This window comes from Sapajus apella, unplaced genomic scaffold (assembly GCF_009761245.1).
Source record: "Sapajus apella isolate SASKATOON/1434 unplaced genomic scaffold, GSC_monkey_1.0 scaffold23, whole genome shotgun sequence".
Lineage (NCBI taxonomy): Eukaryota > Metazoa > Chordata > Mammalia > Primates > Cebidae > Sapajus > Sapajus apella.
The window spans coordinates 33,569,821-33,586,605 of NW_022436963.1; the positions used below are offsets into that span (position 1 = coordinate 33,569,821).

The 16,785-nt window shown below is 38.6% G+C and overlaps 1 protein-coding gene and 1 long non-coding RNA gene across 5 annotated transcripts in view; one reads left to right on the forward strand and one right to left on the reverse strand.

Annotated features, from left to right (window-relative positions):
* Positions 1-678, reverse strand: part of LOC116559217 — a 4,278-nt gene extending 3,600 nt beyond the window's left edge. The window contains exon 1 of the long non-coding RNA XR_004272382.1: positions 260-678. This is a non-coding gene — a long non-coding RNA (uncharacterized LOC116559217). The remainder of the gene's footprint in view (positions 1-259) is intronic.
* The window catches only part of GRM7 (glutamate metabotropic receptor 7), an 878,927-nt gene that overhangs the window by 646,560 nt on the left and 215,582 nt on the right, over positions 1-16,785 (forward strand). The window lies entirely within an intron of this gene.

Below are 16,785 nucleotides of genomic sequence, written 5' to 3' on the forward strand. Positions count from 1 at the left end.
TCTCTCTCTCTCTCTCTCTCTCTCTCTCTCTCTCTCTCTGTGCCATGTAAGGATACAGCAAGAAGGCAGCTGTCTTCAAGACAGAAAGAAGACCCTTGTATGAATTGGCCAGCACCTTGATCTCGAAATTCTCAGTCTTCAGAACTAGGAAAAAGAGATTTCTGTTGCTCAAGCTCTGGTATTTAGTCTATGGTATTTTATTATGGCAGACTGAGTTAACAAACATTTTCACGTTTCTTCTCTTTTTTATCCAACTTACTGCATTTCCTTCTTATATTCTCCCATGACTCCATGATAAGACACTGTCGTCATTTGTCTCCCATTGTGCCTTTCAACAAAAAGTTAGATCAGAAAAGGGGTAGGTGCAATTGATATACAGAAAAATTTTTCTCCATAGTAAAATTGCTCAATTTCCTCTCCCCTAATTAATCCTTGAAACCAAGCTTCATGGTTGCTTGTAGCAAACAGAACATAAAAGAATGTAGAAGTAAGTTTTGCTGGCAATGTGCAGTGTTTTGCTGGGCTGGACTTTAACGCAGATTGGTAAGCAGGCATTTCTGAGCTGGTAGAAGGGTGCACTCCTGCTGTATTCCATTGTGTGGATCAAATGCTAGGGCTAATAGCGCTTAAATAATAAATGTGCTGCTTTACAGTATGCATCATCTAAATTTGAGGGAAATGAACAAATCTGGGAAGGCTCCAAGGGATGTACTTTCCTGACAATAATATCATCAAGAAAAGACATTAAGAAAGGGGAGAAAATCTTCAAGATCTTAACAAGAGACTGTTTTTTTCATCCAGCTTACCACATTGTCATCTTACTGCTAGTCATCATATTTTGCCTTTGTGACTGGCATGGTCACTGTTGCATTAGCAGATAGGTGGATCAGGAGATATTGGGGATTAAGGACTTAGTTATAGAAATGTAGGGATGGGGAGAAGAAGGTTTCCAGGAAATAGGACTTTGAGAAAAACAGAGGACTTTATACAATTTCAAGACTTTAAGGGTAACTATGGGTAGTCTTTCAACATAAATTTCTGGGGTTTGTTGTTAATACTTTTTCAAGGTAATAAGCTCCAGTGTGTGTCTCAAAAAGCCCCTCTTCTATCTTGCTCCTAGAGAGGTCATGGAGATTAGGAGGATACTGGATCTGAGAATTCAGCATGAGCCCTAAGTGAATTCAGATAATACTCCGAATCACTACTCACTGATCCTTAAAGAAAGTCTATGGGCCACATGTGTCAGAATTCTCTGGTATTAAAAATAGTGTATTGGGTCTCAGCCCAGGTGAACTGAATCCAGATCTTTGGGATTGGAGTATGGAAAATGATTTGTTTTGGGGGAATGTGATCTCCCTATGTTCCCAGGCTGGTTTCAAACTCCTAGACTCAAGTGATCCTCCTGCTTCAAGTTCTCAAGTGGATGGGATTACAGGCATCCATCACAGAGCATGGCTAAGAATGTAATTTTTACATTTTTATGTACATATGTATGTATGAATGAATGAATGATTTAGGGTGTACCTGTGCAGGTTTGTTATAAGGGTATATTGAATGATGCTGAGGTTTGGGTTTCTATTGATGACATCACATAAATAAGGAACACAGTACCCAGTAGGAAGTTTTTCAGTCCTTTCCTTCCTCTCATCCTCCCTTTTTGATTTCCCAGTAACTGTTGTTTTCACCTTTATGTCCATGCGTATCCAATGTTTAGCTCCCACTTATAAGTGAGAACATGTGATATTTGGTTGTTTATTTCTGTATCAGTTCACTTAGGAAAATAGCCTCCAGCTGCATCCATATTCATGCAAAGGAAATTATTTTGTTCTTTTTTATGGCTGCATAGTATTCTGTGGCATCTATGTGATGCATTTTTTAAATCCAATCCACCATTGATGGGGACCAGAATTGATTCAGGTCTTTGCTATGGTGAATAATACTGTGAAAAACATGTGAGTACATGTATCTTGTTGATAGAATGCTTTATTTTTCTTTGGGTAGATTCCCAGTAATGGGATTGATGGGTTGAATGGTAGTTCTGTCTTTAGTTATTTGAGAATTCTCCAAACTCCTTTCCACAGTGTCTAAACTAATGATTCCAACAGTGTATAAGTATTCCCTTTTCTTTGCAAACTTGCCAACATTGGTTATTTTTTGACCTCTTAATAACAACCATTCTGACTGGTGTGAGAAGACATCTCATAGTGGTTTTGATTAGTGTCTCTATGATAGCTGGTGATGTCAAGCATTTTTTTTTCCTGCATGTATTAGCTGCTTGTATGCCTTCTTATAAGAAGTGCCTGTTCATGTTCTTTGCCCACTTTTTAGTGTGTTTATTTTTTTTACTTAAGTTTCTTATAGATTCTGGATATTAGTCCATTGTTAAATGCATAGTCTACAAATACTTTCTCCAGTTCTGTAGGTTGTCTGATTACTTCATTGGTAGTTTCTTTTGCTGTTCAAAAGCTCTTTAGTTTAATTAGTTCTTCAATTTTTCTTTTTGTTTGCTTTTGAGGATTTAGTCATAAAAACGTCAGCCTAGGCTGACATTCAGGAGAGTATTTCCTAGGTTTTCTTCCAGGATTTTTATAGTTGGAAGTTTTAACATTTAAGTTTTTGATTAATCTTGAGTTAATTTTTGTATGTGGTGAGAGGTAGAGGTCTAGTTTTATGCTTCTGCATATGGTTAGCTAGTTTTCTCTGCACCGTTTATTGAACAGGAAGTCCTTTCCCTATTGTTTATTTTTATCAATATTGTTAAAGATTAGTTTATTGTAGGTATGTGACTTTTCTTCTGAGTTTTCTATATTGTTTTATTGGTTTATGTGTTCTTTTTTTTTTTTTCCTTACCAGTACCATGTTTTGATTACTGTAGCCTCATAGTATAGTTTGAAGTCAGGTAATGTGATTCATCTGGCTTTGTTCCTTTTACTTCAGATTGCTTTGTCTGTTCTAGCTGTTTTTAGTTCTATAAATATTTTTGAATTGGTTTTTCTAATTCTGTGAAAAATGATGTTCGTAATTTGATAGGAATAGCATTGAATCCATACATTGTTTTGAGCAGTATGAACATTTTAACAATATCCATTGTTCCAATCCATAAAAATGGGACTTTTTTGTTTTTGTTTTCTATGATTTCTTTCCGCAATGTTTTGTAGTTCTCTTTCTATAGATCTTTCACCTCCTTGGTTATATCTGTATATAAAGCAAATATACACAGTATTTGTAGGTATTTTATTCTTTTGTGGCTATTGTAAATGGGATAATATTCTTGATTTTGCTTTCAGCTTGAATGTTATTGGTGTATAGAACTGCTGCTGATTTTTTACATTGATTTTTATCCTAAAACTTTACTGGAGTTGTTTATTGAATCTAGAAGTCTTTTTGTGGAGTCTTTACAATTCCAAGGTATAGAATCATGTCACCAGTGAAGAGAAATAATTTGACTTCCTCTTTTCTAGTTTGGATGCCTTTTATTTCTTTGTCTTGCTGATTGCTCTAGCTAGGATTTCCAGTACTACATTGAATGGAAGTGAGAGAGTAGACATCCTTGCCTTGTTACCATTCTTAGGGATAATACTTCCATTTGTTGCTGTTTTAGTATGATATTCATTATGGGTTTGTCATAAATGACTCATTATTTTGAGGAGTATTCCTTTGATGCCTAGTTTTTTAGGGTTTTAATAATGAAAGGGTGTTGAATGTCATCAAATGCATTTTCTGTGTCTATTGAGATGATTGTATAGTTTTTGTTTTTAGTTCTGTTTATGTGGTAAATCACATTTATTGACTTGTATATGTTGAACTAAATTTGCATGCCAGAAATAAAGCCCATTTTATTGTGCTGAATTGGCATATATGTGTGTGTGTGTGTGTGTGTGTGTGTGTGTGTGTGTGTGTGTGTGTGTATTTTTAATTGTACTTTAGGTTCTGAAGTACATGGGCAGATCGTGCAGGATTGTTGCATAGGTACATATATGGCAATGTGGTTTGCTGCCCCCATCCCCTCTGTCACATATATCTGGCATTTCTCCCCATGTTATCCCTCCCCAACCTCCCTACCCCCTGTGGTCCCTCACTTAGCCCTCCCTAACAGACCCCAGGTTTTTAATGTGATGCTGGTTTCAGTTTGCTGGTATTTTGTTGAGAATTGCTACAACTGTATTCATCAGGGATACTGACCATTGTTTTATTTTTGGTTGTATTTTTGCTAGATTTTAGTATAAGAGTAAATAAGAATAATACTGGTTTCACAGAAGAAGTTAGAGAGAAATCAATCCTCCTTAATTTTGTGGTATACTTTCAGTAGGATTTGTACCAGCTCTTCTTTATACATCTGATAGGATTCAGCTGTTAATCCATCTGGTCCAGGGCTTTTTTTTTGGTTGGTAGATGTTTTATTACTAGTTCAATTATAAAACTCATTATTGGTCTCTTCAGGTTTTCAGTTTCTTCCTGAATAAATATTGGAAGGTTGTGAATTTTCAGGAATTTATTAATCTTCTCTAGTTTTTCTCGTTTTTGTTTATAAAGGTGTTCCTAATAGTCTCTGAGGATCTTTTGTATTTCTGTGGAATTGGTTTTAATGTCACATTCACTCTTTCTGATTTTGCTCATTTGAGTATTCTTTTTACTTTGTTAATTTAGCCAGAGTGTTCTATTGATCTTGTTTATACTTTCAAAGAACCAACTTTTCCTTCATTGATCCTATGATTTTTGGGATCTCAGTTTTATTTCTGCTCTGATTTTAGTTATCTTTTCTTCTGCTAGCTTTGGGTTTAGTTTATTCTTGTAGTTTCTTTAGATGCAAATTTAAATTGTCAATTTGAGATCTTTCTTTTTGATGTAGGCATTTATCACTATAAACTTTCCTCTTAACACTGCTTTTGCCACATATCAGGGGTTTTATTATGTTGTGTCAGCATTTTCGTTTTTTTCCAATGATTTTTTAAATTTTTGCCTTAATTTTGTTGTTTACCCAAAATTCATTTAGGACAAGTTGTTTAGTTTCCATGTAGTTTGTGTGGTTTTGAGAGTTCCTCTTTGTATTGATTTTCATTTTTATTTCAGTCCGATCTGAGTATAGCTTGGTATGATTTAGCTTTTTTTAATTTAATGACACTTGCTTAATGACATTGCTCATGGTCAATATTAGGGTATGTTCATATACAGGTGAGAAGAATGTATATTCTGTAATTGTTGGGTAGCATGTTATATAGATATCTATTAGGTCCAATTGGTCAAATGTCAAACTTAAGAAATTTTGTTAATTTGCTGTCTCAATCTTTCTGTCAGTGGGGTGTTGAAGCCTGGAAACTGAAAATTTGACAAGAATCTTTCAAAAATATTTTGTGATAAAGTTTGAGAGCCCTTTATTATGAGTGTCATATTGAATAGTGCTCAGTTCCTAATAGTCATCAAATAATTATTGCAATGAATTAATATATCTCCAGTATGTAGCCTAATGTCTAACACATTATAGGTTCCAGTTAATGTTTGTTGAATGAATCTTTATGATAGCTTATGGTTCTTAAGAGGCACTTTGGAATGAAAGAATCTATCTGTCTACCTAGCAAGCCAGCTGTCTATTTGTACATCCATGCAAGTTTTGGGATTTGGCATACCAAAGAGACACTACAAGAGCAGTTTGTTATATGGGCAAAAATTCCTTATTTGTTTAGGAGACAGTCTCAAGAGTAGAATTATTGGATTAAGGTCATTCACATTATAGAGACTCTTAATGCATACTTATTCTCAAATGTTCTTGCTCCATGGCTTTTTAGCAGGCTCTTCTTGTTTCTCATAACTTGGTTCCCAGCCTACTGCCTGTATGATTCCCTGAATATCTGAACACTTTTGCATGTTGCTTAAGGTTGATAAACCTGCCTTAAAATGTTGTTTCTACTTTCCATCTTCCAAATCAAACCCTTGATCTTGGTAACCCTACCAGCCCTGTCCTAAGAATGGCTACTTCTGGCATGACTGAAAAATTATGGCCATTCTCAGAAGACCCAAGCTATTATTGTTGTTTTTGTTGTTGTTTTAAATCAGGAGACCACTGCCCCCCAACCTTTGACAGACCCTGGTATGTGATGTTCCTCTCCCGTGTCCTTGTGTTCTCATTGTTCAACTCCCACTTATGAGTGAGAACATGCAGGGTTTGGTTTTCTGTTTCTATGTTAGTTTGCTGAGAATGATGGTTTCCAGCTTCATCCATGTCCCTGCGAAGGGCGTGAACTTATCCTTCTTATGGCTGCCTCGTTTACTATGGCATATATGTGCCACATTTTCTTTACCCAGTCTATTACTGATGGGCATTTGGGTTGGTTCCAAGTCTTTGCTATTGTGAACAGTGCTGCAATAAACATATGTGTGCTTGTGTCTTTATAGTAGCATGACTTATAATCCTTTGGGTATATACACAGTAATGGGATTGCTGGGTCAAATGGTATTTTTTTCTAGATACTTGAGGAATCCCACACTGTCATCCACAATGGTTGAACTAATTTACACTCCCACCAACAGTGTAAAAGTGTTCCTATTTCTCCACATCCTCTTCAGCATCTGTTGTCTCCAGATTTTTTAATGATCATCATTCTAACTGGCATGAGATGGTATCTCATTGTGGTTTTGATTTGCCTTTTTCTAATGATCATTGATGATGGGGCTTTTAAAATTTGTTAGTTGACTGCATAAACGTCTTCTTTTGAGAAGTGTCTGTTCATATCCTTTGTGCACTTTTTGATGGAGCTGTTTGTTTTATTTCTTGTAAATTTATTTAAATTCCTTGTAGATTTTAGATATTAGCCCTTTGGCAGATGGATAGATTGCAAAAATTTTCTTTCATTCTGTATGTTGCCTCTCTGCTTTGATGATAGTTTCTTTTGCTGTGCAGAAGCTCTTTAGTTTAATTAGATCCCATTTGTCAATTTCAGCTTTTGTTGGCATTGCTTTTGGTGTTTTAGTCATGAATTCTTTGCCCATGCCTATGTCCTGAATGCAGTTGCCTAGGTTTTCTTCTAGGGTTTTTGTGGTGTTAGGTCTTACATTTGAGTCTTTAATCTATCTTGAGTTAATTTTTGTATAAGGTGTAAGGAAGGGGTTCAGTTTCAGTTTTTTTTTCTTTCTTTGTACTGGCATATAAAAAACATTAAACATTATTTTTCTTATCCAGGAGCAATTTATTTATTTATTTATTTTTCCCATTTATTTATTTTATTGCATTTTAGGTTTTGGGGTACATGTGAAGAACATGCAAAGTTGTTGCATAGGTACGCTTGTGGCAGTGTGATTTGCTGCCTTCCTCCCCATCACCTACATCTGGCATTTCTCCCCTTGCTATCTCTCCCCAGCTCCCCACTCCCCACCATCCCTCCCCTATTTCCCCACTCCCCACCATCCCTCCCCTATTTCCCCCCAACTGACCCCAGTGTGTAGTGCTCCCCTCCCTGTGTCCATGTGTTCTCATTGTTTAACACCCGCCTATGAGTGAAAACATGCCGTGTTTGATCTTCTGCTCTTCTGTCAGTTTGCTGAGAATGATGGTTTCCAGGTTCATCCATGTCCCTACAAAGGACACAAACTCATCGTTTTTGATGGCTGCATAATATTCCATGGTGTATATGTGCCACATTTTCCCTATCCAGTCTATCGTCGATGGGCATTTGGGTTGGTTCCAGGTCTTTGCTATTGTAAACAGTGCTGCAATGAACATTAGTGTGCACATGTCCTTATAGTAGAACGATTTGTAATCCTTTGGATATATACCCAGTAATGGGATTGCTGGGTCAAATGGAATTTCTATTTCTAGGTCCTTGAGGAATCGCCACGCTGTCTTCCACAATGGTTGAACTAATTTACACTCCCACCAACAGTGCAAAAGTGTTCCTATTTCTCCACATCCTCTCCAGCATCTGTTGTCTCCAGATTTTTTAATGATCGCCATTCTAACTGGCGTGAAATGGTATCTCAATGTTGTTTTGATTTGCATTTCTCTGACGACCAGTGATGATGAGCATTTTTTCATATGTTTGTTGGCCTCATGTATGTCTTCTTTTGTAAAGTGTCTGTTCATATCCTTTGCCCACTTTTGAATGGGCTTGTTAGTTTTTTTCTTGTAAATCTATTTTAGTTCTTTGTAAATTCTGGATATCAGCCCTTTGTCAGATGGGTAAACTGCAAAAATTTTTTCCCATTCTGTTGGTTGCTGATTCACTCTAATGACTGTTTCTTTTGCTGTGCAGAAGCTGTGGAGTTTGATTAGGTCCCATTTGTCTATTTTGGCTTTTGTTGTCAATGCTTTTGGTGTTTTGGTCATGAAGTCCTTGCCTACACCTATGTCCTGAATGGTTTTGCCTAGATTTTCTTCTAGGGTTTTTATGGTGTTAGGTCTTATGTTTAAGTCTTTAATCCATCTGGAGTTAATTTTAGTGTAAGGTGTCAGGAAGGGGTCCAGTTTCTGCTTTCTGCACATGGCTAACCAGCTTTCCCAACACCGTTTATTGAACAGAGAATCCTTTCCCCATTGCTTGTTTTTGTCTGGTTTGTCAAAGATCGGATGGTCGTAGATATGTTGTGTTGCCTCCGAGACCTCTGTTCTGTTCCATTGGTCTATATCTCTGTTTTGGTACCAGTACCATGCTGTTTTGATTACTGTAGCCTTGTAGTATAGTTTGAAGTCCAGTAGTGTGATGCCTCCCGCTTTGTTCTTTTTGCTTAGAATTGACTTGGCTATGTGGGCTCTTTTTCGGTTCCATATGAAGTTTAAGGTGGTTTTTTCCAGTTCTGTCAAGAAGGTCATTGGTAGCTTGATGGGGATAGCATTGAATCCGTAAAGTACTTTGGGCAGTATGGCCATTTTCACGATATTCATTCTTCCTAATCATGAACCTGGAATGTTTCTCCATCTGTTTGTGTCCTCTCTTATTTCGTTGAGCAGTGGCTTGTAGTTCTCCTTGAAGAGGTTCTTTGTGTTCCTTGTTAGTTGTATTCCTAGGTATTTTATTCTCTTTGTGGCAACTGTGAATGGAAGTTTGTTCTTAATTTGGCTCTCTTTAAGTCTGTTATTGGTGTATAGGAATGCATGTGATTTTTGCATATTGATTTTGTATCCTGAGAGTTTGCTGAAGTTGCTTATCAGTTTCAGGAGATTTGGGGCTGAGACGATGGGGTCTTCTAGATATACAATCATGTCGTCTGCAAATAGAGAAAATTTGACTTCCTCCTTTCCTATTTGAATGCCCTTTTTTTCTTTTTCTTGCCTGATTGCTCTGGCTAGAACTTCTAATACTATATTGAATAGCAGTGGTGAGAGAGGACATCTTTGTCTGGTGCCACATTTCAAGGGGAATGCTTCCAGTTTTTGCCCATTCAGTATGATATTGGCTGTTGGTTTGTCATAAATAGCTTTTATTATTTTGAGATACGTTCCATCAATACCTAACTTATTGAAGGTTTTTAGCGTAAAGGGCTATTGAATTTTGTCAAAGGCCTTCTCTGCATCAATTGAGATAATCATGTGGTTTTTGTCTTTGGTTCTGTTTATGTGGTGAATTATGTTTATAGACTTGCATATGTTGAACCAGCCTTGCATCCCTGGGATGAAGCCTACTTGATCATGGTGGATAAGCTTTTTGATGTGCTGTTGCAATCGGCTTGTCAGTATTTTATTGAAGATTTTTGCATCTATGTTTATCATGGATATTGGCCTGAAGTTTTCTTTTCTTGTTGCGTCTCTGCCGGGTTTTGGAATCAGGATGATGTTGGTCTCATAAAATGATTTGGGAAGAATTCCCTCTTTTTGTATTGTTTGGAATAGTTTCAGAAGAAATGGTACCAGTTCCTCTTTGTATGTCTGGTAAAATTCAGCTGTGAACCCATCTGGACCTGGGCTTTTTTTGGGTGGTAAGCTCTTAATTGCTGCCTCAACTTCAGACCTTGTTATGGGTCTATTCAGGGTTTCGGCTTCTTCCTGGTTTAGGCTTGGGATGAGGCAAGTGTCCAGGAATTTATCCATTTCTTCCAGGTTTATTAGTTTATGTGCATAGAGTTGTTTGTAATAATCTCTGATGATGGTTTGAATTTCTGTGGAATCTGTGGTGATATCCCCTTTATCATTTTTTATTGCATCAATTTGGTTATTCTCTCTTTTCTTTTTTATTAATCTGGCTAGTGGTCTATTTTGTTGATCTTTTTAAAAAAACAGCTCCTGGATTTATTGATTTTTTTGAAGGGTTTTTTGTGTCTCTATCTCCTTCAGTTCTGCTCTGATCTTCGCTATTTCTTGTCTTCTGCTATACTTTGAGGTTTTTTGATCTTGCTCCTCTAGCTCTTTCAGTTTTAACGATAGGGCGTCAATTTTTGATCTCTCCTTGCTTCTCATGTGGGCACTTATTGCTATATATTTTCCTCTAGAGACTGCTTTAAATGTGTCCCAGAGATTCTGGTATCTTGTGTCTTCATTCTCGTTGGTTTCGAAGAACATCTTTATTTCTGTCTTCATTTCATTGTTTATCCAGTCAACATTCAAGAGCAAGTTGTTCAGTTTCCATGAAGCTGTGCGGTTCTGGGTTAGTTTTTGAATTCTGAGTTCCAACTTGATTGCACTGTAGCCTGAGAGACAGTTTGTTACAATTTCCGTTCTTTTGCATTTGCTGAGGAGTGATTTACTCCCAATTATGTGGTCAATTTTAGAGTAGGTGTGATGTGGTGCTGAGAAGAATGTATAGTCTGTGGATTTGGGGTGGAGAGTTCTGTAAATGTCTATTAGGTTTGCTTGGTCCAGGTCTGAGTTCAAGTCCTGGATATCCTTGTTAATTTTCTGCCTGGTTGATCTGTCTAATGTTGACAATGGGGTGTTAAAGTCTCCCACTATTATTGTGTGGGAGTCTAAGTCTCTTTGTAAGTCATTAAGAACTTGCCTTATGTATCTGGGTGCTCCTGTATTGGGTGCGTATGTATTTAGGATCGTTAGCTCTTCTTGTTGCATTGATCCTTTTACCATTATGTAATGTCCCTCTTTGTCTCTTATGATCTTTGTTGCTTTAAAGTCTAATTTATCAGAGATGAGAATTGCAACTCCTGCTTTTTTTTGCTCTCCATTTGCTTGGTAAATCTACCTCCATCCCTTTATTTTGAGCCTTTGTGTATCCTTGCATGTGAGATGGGTTTCCTGGATACAGCACACCGATGGGTTTTGTCTTTTTATCCAATTTGCCAGTCTGTGTCTTTTGATTGGGGCATTTAGTCCATTTACATTTAGGGTTAATATTGTTATGTGTGAATTTGATGCTGCCATTTTGGTGCTAGCTGGCTGTTTTGCCCTTTAGTTGAGCTGGTACTTGTTGTTCCTTTATATGTGTAGAGCCTCTTTCAGGAGCTCTTGTAGAGCTGGCCTGGTGGTGATGAAATCTCTGAGTACTTGCATGTTCCCAAAGGATTTTATTTTTTCTTCACTTATGAAGCTTAGTTTGGCCGGATAGGAGATTCTGGGTTGAAAATTCTTTTCTTTAAGGATGTTGAATATTGGCCCCTACTCTCTTCTGGCTTGTAGGGTTTCTGCTGAGAGATCTGCTGTGAGTCTGATGGGCTTCCCTTTGTGGGTAACCCGACGTTTCTCTCTGGCTGCCCTTAGTATTTTCTCCTTCATTTCAACCCTGGTGAATCTGACGATTATGTGCCTTGGGGTTGCTCTTCTTGACGAATATCTTTGTGGTGTTCTCTGTATTTCCTGGACTTGAATGTTTGCCTGCCTTGCTAGGTTGGGGAAGTTTTCCCGGATAATATCCTGAAGAGTATTTTCCAGCTTGGATTCATTCTCTTCGTCGCATTCAGGTACGCCTATCAAACGTAGATTAGGTCTTTTCACATAGTCCCACATTTCTTGGAGATTTTGTTCATTCCTTTTTACCATTTTTAACCCTCCAGTCTTGCCTTCCCATTTTATTTCATTGAGTTGATCTTCAACCTCTGATATCCTTTCTTCTGCTTGGTCAATTCTGCTGTCGATACTTGTGCATGCTTCACGAAGTTCTTGTGTTGCCTTTTTCAGCTCCATCAATTCACTTATATTCCTTTCTATTTTGTCCATTCTCTTTAGCATTTTGTCAAATCTTTTTTCAAGGTTCTTAGTTTCTTTGCATTTGGTTAGAACATGTTCTTTAAGTTCACAGAAGTTTCTTACTACCCACCTTCTGAAGTCTGATTCTGTCATTTCATCACACTTGTTCTCCCTCCAACCTTGTTCCCTTGAAGGTGAGGAGTTGTGATCCCTTATAGGAGGAGAGGTGTTCTGGTTTTGGGTGTTTTCATCCTTTTTGCACTGGTTTCTTCCCATCTTTAAGGATTTATCCACCTGTCGACTTTGTAGTTGCTGGCTTTCAGATTGGGTCTCAAATCTTTCAGATTGACATTCTGTTTGTTGATGATGAGGTTATTTCTCTTTCTTGATTTTCCTTCTGACAGTCTGGCCCCTCTACTGTAGGTCTGCTGAGGTTCACTCCAGGCCCTGCTTGCCTGGGGTTCACCTGCAGCAGCTGCTGAACAGTAAGGGTTGTTACCAGTTTTCTTCTTCTGCTATCTTTGTCCCAGAAGGATACCCGCCTAGTGTCAATCTGATCTCTCCTTTATGAGGTGTCTCTTTGGATATATAGGGGTCAGGGAGCTGCTTGAGGAGACGGTCTCTTCTTTATAGGAGCTCAAATGGTGAGCTGTGAGCTCTGTTGTTCATTCAGAGCTGCTGGGCAGGTACTTTTTGGTCTGCTGCAGCAGAATTCATCAACTGCTTTTTGTTCCCAGGTGCTCTGTCCCAGGGATTTAGGGCTTTATTTATGAGTTTCCGTTATGCTGCTGCCTTCTTTTTTTTTTCCTTCAGACCTGCCCTGCCCAGCAAGGAGGCAGCCTAGTCACTGTCAGCCTGTAGAGGCTTTGCTGAGCTGCTGTGGGCTCCGCCCAGCTGCGGAGTGAACTTCCCTTCAGTCCTGTTTATATGGGTGTAGTTAGAACTGCCTCGGAGATGGTGGCCCGCCTCTGTTGGGGCAGAGTCTCTCTGCTGTGGCGGGTTGCCTTGGCAACGGTGGGCTGCCTCAGCAATGGTGGGTTGCCTTGGCAACAGTGGGCTGCCTCAGCAATGGCGGGTTGCCTTGGCAATGGCGGGCTGCCTCAGCATTGGCCGACTACCTCCGTCTTGGCAGGCTGCCTCAGTAATGGCGGATGCCCCTCCCCCACAGAGCTGGACCGTCCCAGGTTCAGCTGCGCTTGCTGTGAAACTCTCAATCCAGAGTTTCTGATTGCTGTTCTTTTGTGGGGGTGGGACCAGCCGAGCCTGATCGCCTGGCTCCCTGCCTCAGCTCCTTTTTTAAGTTGGTGTTCCAGTCACCTGTTGAAGAGGCGCCGGGGTCTGTTTGTTTTCCCCTGCGGCCACTCACTCTGCTGGCTTAAACAGCGGCACTGAGGTTTGTGGCGCTTTTTTTTTTTTTTTTTTTTGCCCTGGAATCTACTGTCCTGGTTCCCTGTTCAGTCCCCTTTTTAAACAGAGGAATGGGTGACTTCCCATGGCTCCAGTCGCCAGCCAAAAGGGCACCCAGACCAGTGTATTTTGTAAGGAGAACTGCTGCTCCGGGGCGCCGACAAAGCAGCCACGTGGGGCAAAGCAGCCACGTGGGGCAAAGCAGCGGCGCCGGCCGGCACAGCCGCCCTGGCCAAAACAGCTGCACTGGTGACCTGTGGAGCTCCTCCGCCTGGGAATTTCCTAGTCTGTGGGCAATAAAAATGTGGGCGTCCACTCACCCTCTGTGCTTTCACTGGGAGCTGCAATCCTGAGCTATTCCTAAACGGCCATCTTGGATCCTCCTCCAGTTTCAGTTTTTTACATATGACTAACCAGTTTTCCCAACACCATTTATTAAACAGGGAATTATTTCCCCATTGCCTGTTTTTGTCAGGTTTGTCAAAGATCAGATGGTTGTAGTTGTGTGGAGTTATTTCTGAGGCTCTTGTTTTTTTTCCTTTGATCTATATCTCTGTTTTGGTACCAGTACCATGCTGTTTCAATTACTGCAAACTTGTAGTATAGTTTGAAGTCAGGTAACATGATGCCTCCAGCTTTGTTCTTTCTGTTTAGGATTGTCTTGGCTATGTGGGCTCTTTTTGGTTCCATATGAAATTTAAAGTCATTTTTTCTAATTCTGTGAAGAAAGTCAATGGTAGCTTGATGGGGATAGCATTGAATTTATAAATTATTTTGGGCAGTATGTATGTCCATTTTTATAATATTGATTCTTCCTATTCATGAGCATGGAATGTTTTTCCATTTGTTTGTGTCCTCTCTTATTTCTTTGAGCAATGGTTTGTAGTTCTTGAAGACATCCTTAAAGAACTTCACATTCCTTCACATCCCTTGTAAGTTGTATTCTTAGGTATTTTCTCTTTGTAGCAATCGTGAATGGGAGTTTATTCATGATTTGACTCTCTGTTTGTCTATTATTGATGTATAGGAATGCTTGCAATTTTTGCACTTTTATTTTGTATTCTGAGACTTTGCTGAAGTTGCTTATCAGCTTAAGGAGATTTTGGGCTGAGACAGTGGGGTTTTCTAAATATACAATTATGCCATCTGCAAACAGAGAAAATTTGACTTCCTCTCTTACTATTCGAATACACTTTATTTCTTTCTCTTGCCTGATTGTGCTGGCCAGAACTTCTAATACTGTGTTGAATAGGAGTGGTGAGAGAGGGCATCCTTGTCTTGTGACCATTTTCAAAGAGAATGATTCCAGCTTTTCCTATTCAGTATGATATTGGCTGTGCATTTTTCATAAATAGCTCTTACTATTTTGAGATACATTCCATCAGTATCTAATTTATTGAAAGTTTTTAGCATGAAGGGGTTTGAATTTTATCGAAGGTCTTTTCTGCATCTATTGAGATAATCATGGTTTTTGTCATTGGTTCTGTTTATGTGATGGATTATGTTAATTGATTTGCATATGTTGAACCAACCTTGCATTCCAGGGATGAAGCTGACTTGATCGTGATGGATAAGCTCCTTGATATGCTGCTGGATTCTGTTTGGCAGTATTTTATTGAGGATTTTTGCATCGATGTTCATCAGGGATATTGGCCTGAATTTTTGGTGGTGGTTGTGTCTCTGCCAGGTTTTGGTATCAGGATGATGCTGGACTCATAAAATGAGTTAGGGAGGAATCCCTCTTTTTCTATATTTTGGAATAGTTTCAGAAGGAATGTTACTAGCTCCTCTTTGTATTTCTGGTAGAATTCGGCTGTGAATTTGTCTGGTCCTGAGATTTTTTTTTTTTTTTTTTGGTTGGTAGGTTATTAGTTACTGCCTCAATTTCAGAACATGTTATTGGTCTATTCAGGGATTTGACTTCTTCCTGGTTTAGTCTTGGGAGGGTGTATGTGTCTAGGGATTTATTCATTTCTTCTAGATTTTCTAGTTTATTTTCATAGAGATGTTTATAATATTCTCTGATGATAGCTTTTATTTCTGTTGGATCAGTGGTGATATCCCCTTTATTTTTTATTGTGTCTGTTTGATTCTTCTCTCTTTTCTTCATGTCTGCCTAGCAGTCATCTATTTTGTTAATGTTTTCAAAAAAAAAAAAAAAAAACTGCTCCTGAATTTCAATGATTTTTTGAAGGGATTTTCGTGTATCTTCTTCAGTTCTGCTCTGATCTTAGTGATTTCTTGTCTTCTGCTAGCTTTTGAATTTGTTTGCTCTTGCTTCTCTGGTTCCTTTAATTGTGATGTTTAGTGCATCAATTTTAGATCTTTTTTGCTTTCTCCTATGGGCATTTAGTGTTATAAAGCGATGGAGGAATATTTACCAGGCAAGTGGAAAGCAAAAGAAAGCAGGAGTTGCAATCACAATCTCTGATAAAACAGTCTTTAAACCAACAAAGATAAAAAAGACAAAGAAGGGCATTACATAATGGAAAAGGGATCAACACAACAAGAAGAACTAACTATCCTAAACATATATGCATCCAATATAGGAGCACCGAGATTCATAAAGCAAGTTCTCTGAGACACCTACAAAGAGACTTAGACTCCCACACAGTAAGAGTGGGAGATTTTAACACCCCACTGTCAACATTAGACAGAAAATTACCAAGAATATTCAGGACTTGATCTCAGCTCTAAACCAAGCAGACCTAATAGACATCTATAGAACTCTCCACCCCAAATCAACAGAATATACATTCTTCTCAGCACCACATCACACTTATTCTAAAATTGACCACATAATTGGAAGTGAAATACTCCTCAGCAAATACAAAAGGACAGAAATCATAACAAATAGTCTCTCAGACCACAGTGCAATCAAATTAGAACTCAGGATTAAAAAACTCACTCAAAACGACATGGAAACTGAACAACCTGATCCTGAATGATATTGGGTAAATAACAAAATTAGGCAGCAATAAATAAGTTCTGTGAAACCCGTGAGAACAAAGACAGAATGTACCTGAATCTCTGGGACACAGCTAAAGCAGTGTTTAGAGGATGTTAGGTCCTTAAGGGCAACTATGGTGGCTAATTCATCTCTATGCCTCTCGCTCCAAAGAGCAAGCCGGGCTTTCCAATAAGCCATGTAGCCTCACAAAAGGCTCTGGCAATCCAGAGGAAACCCCAATCCTGAAGGAAAAGCAAACTTTCCTGATATTTACTGAGTGAATGTTTAGTGTTTGACTGTCATCTTCCTTGTTGAAATCAATAGAAGACTCAATGAAGTAAAAATGAAATCAATATTTAATTCCCACTGG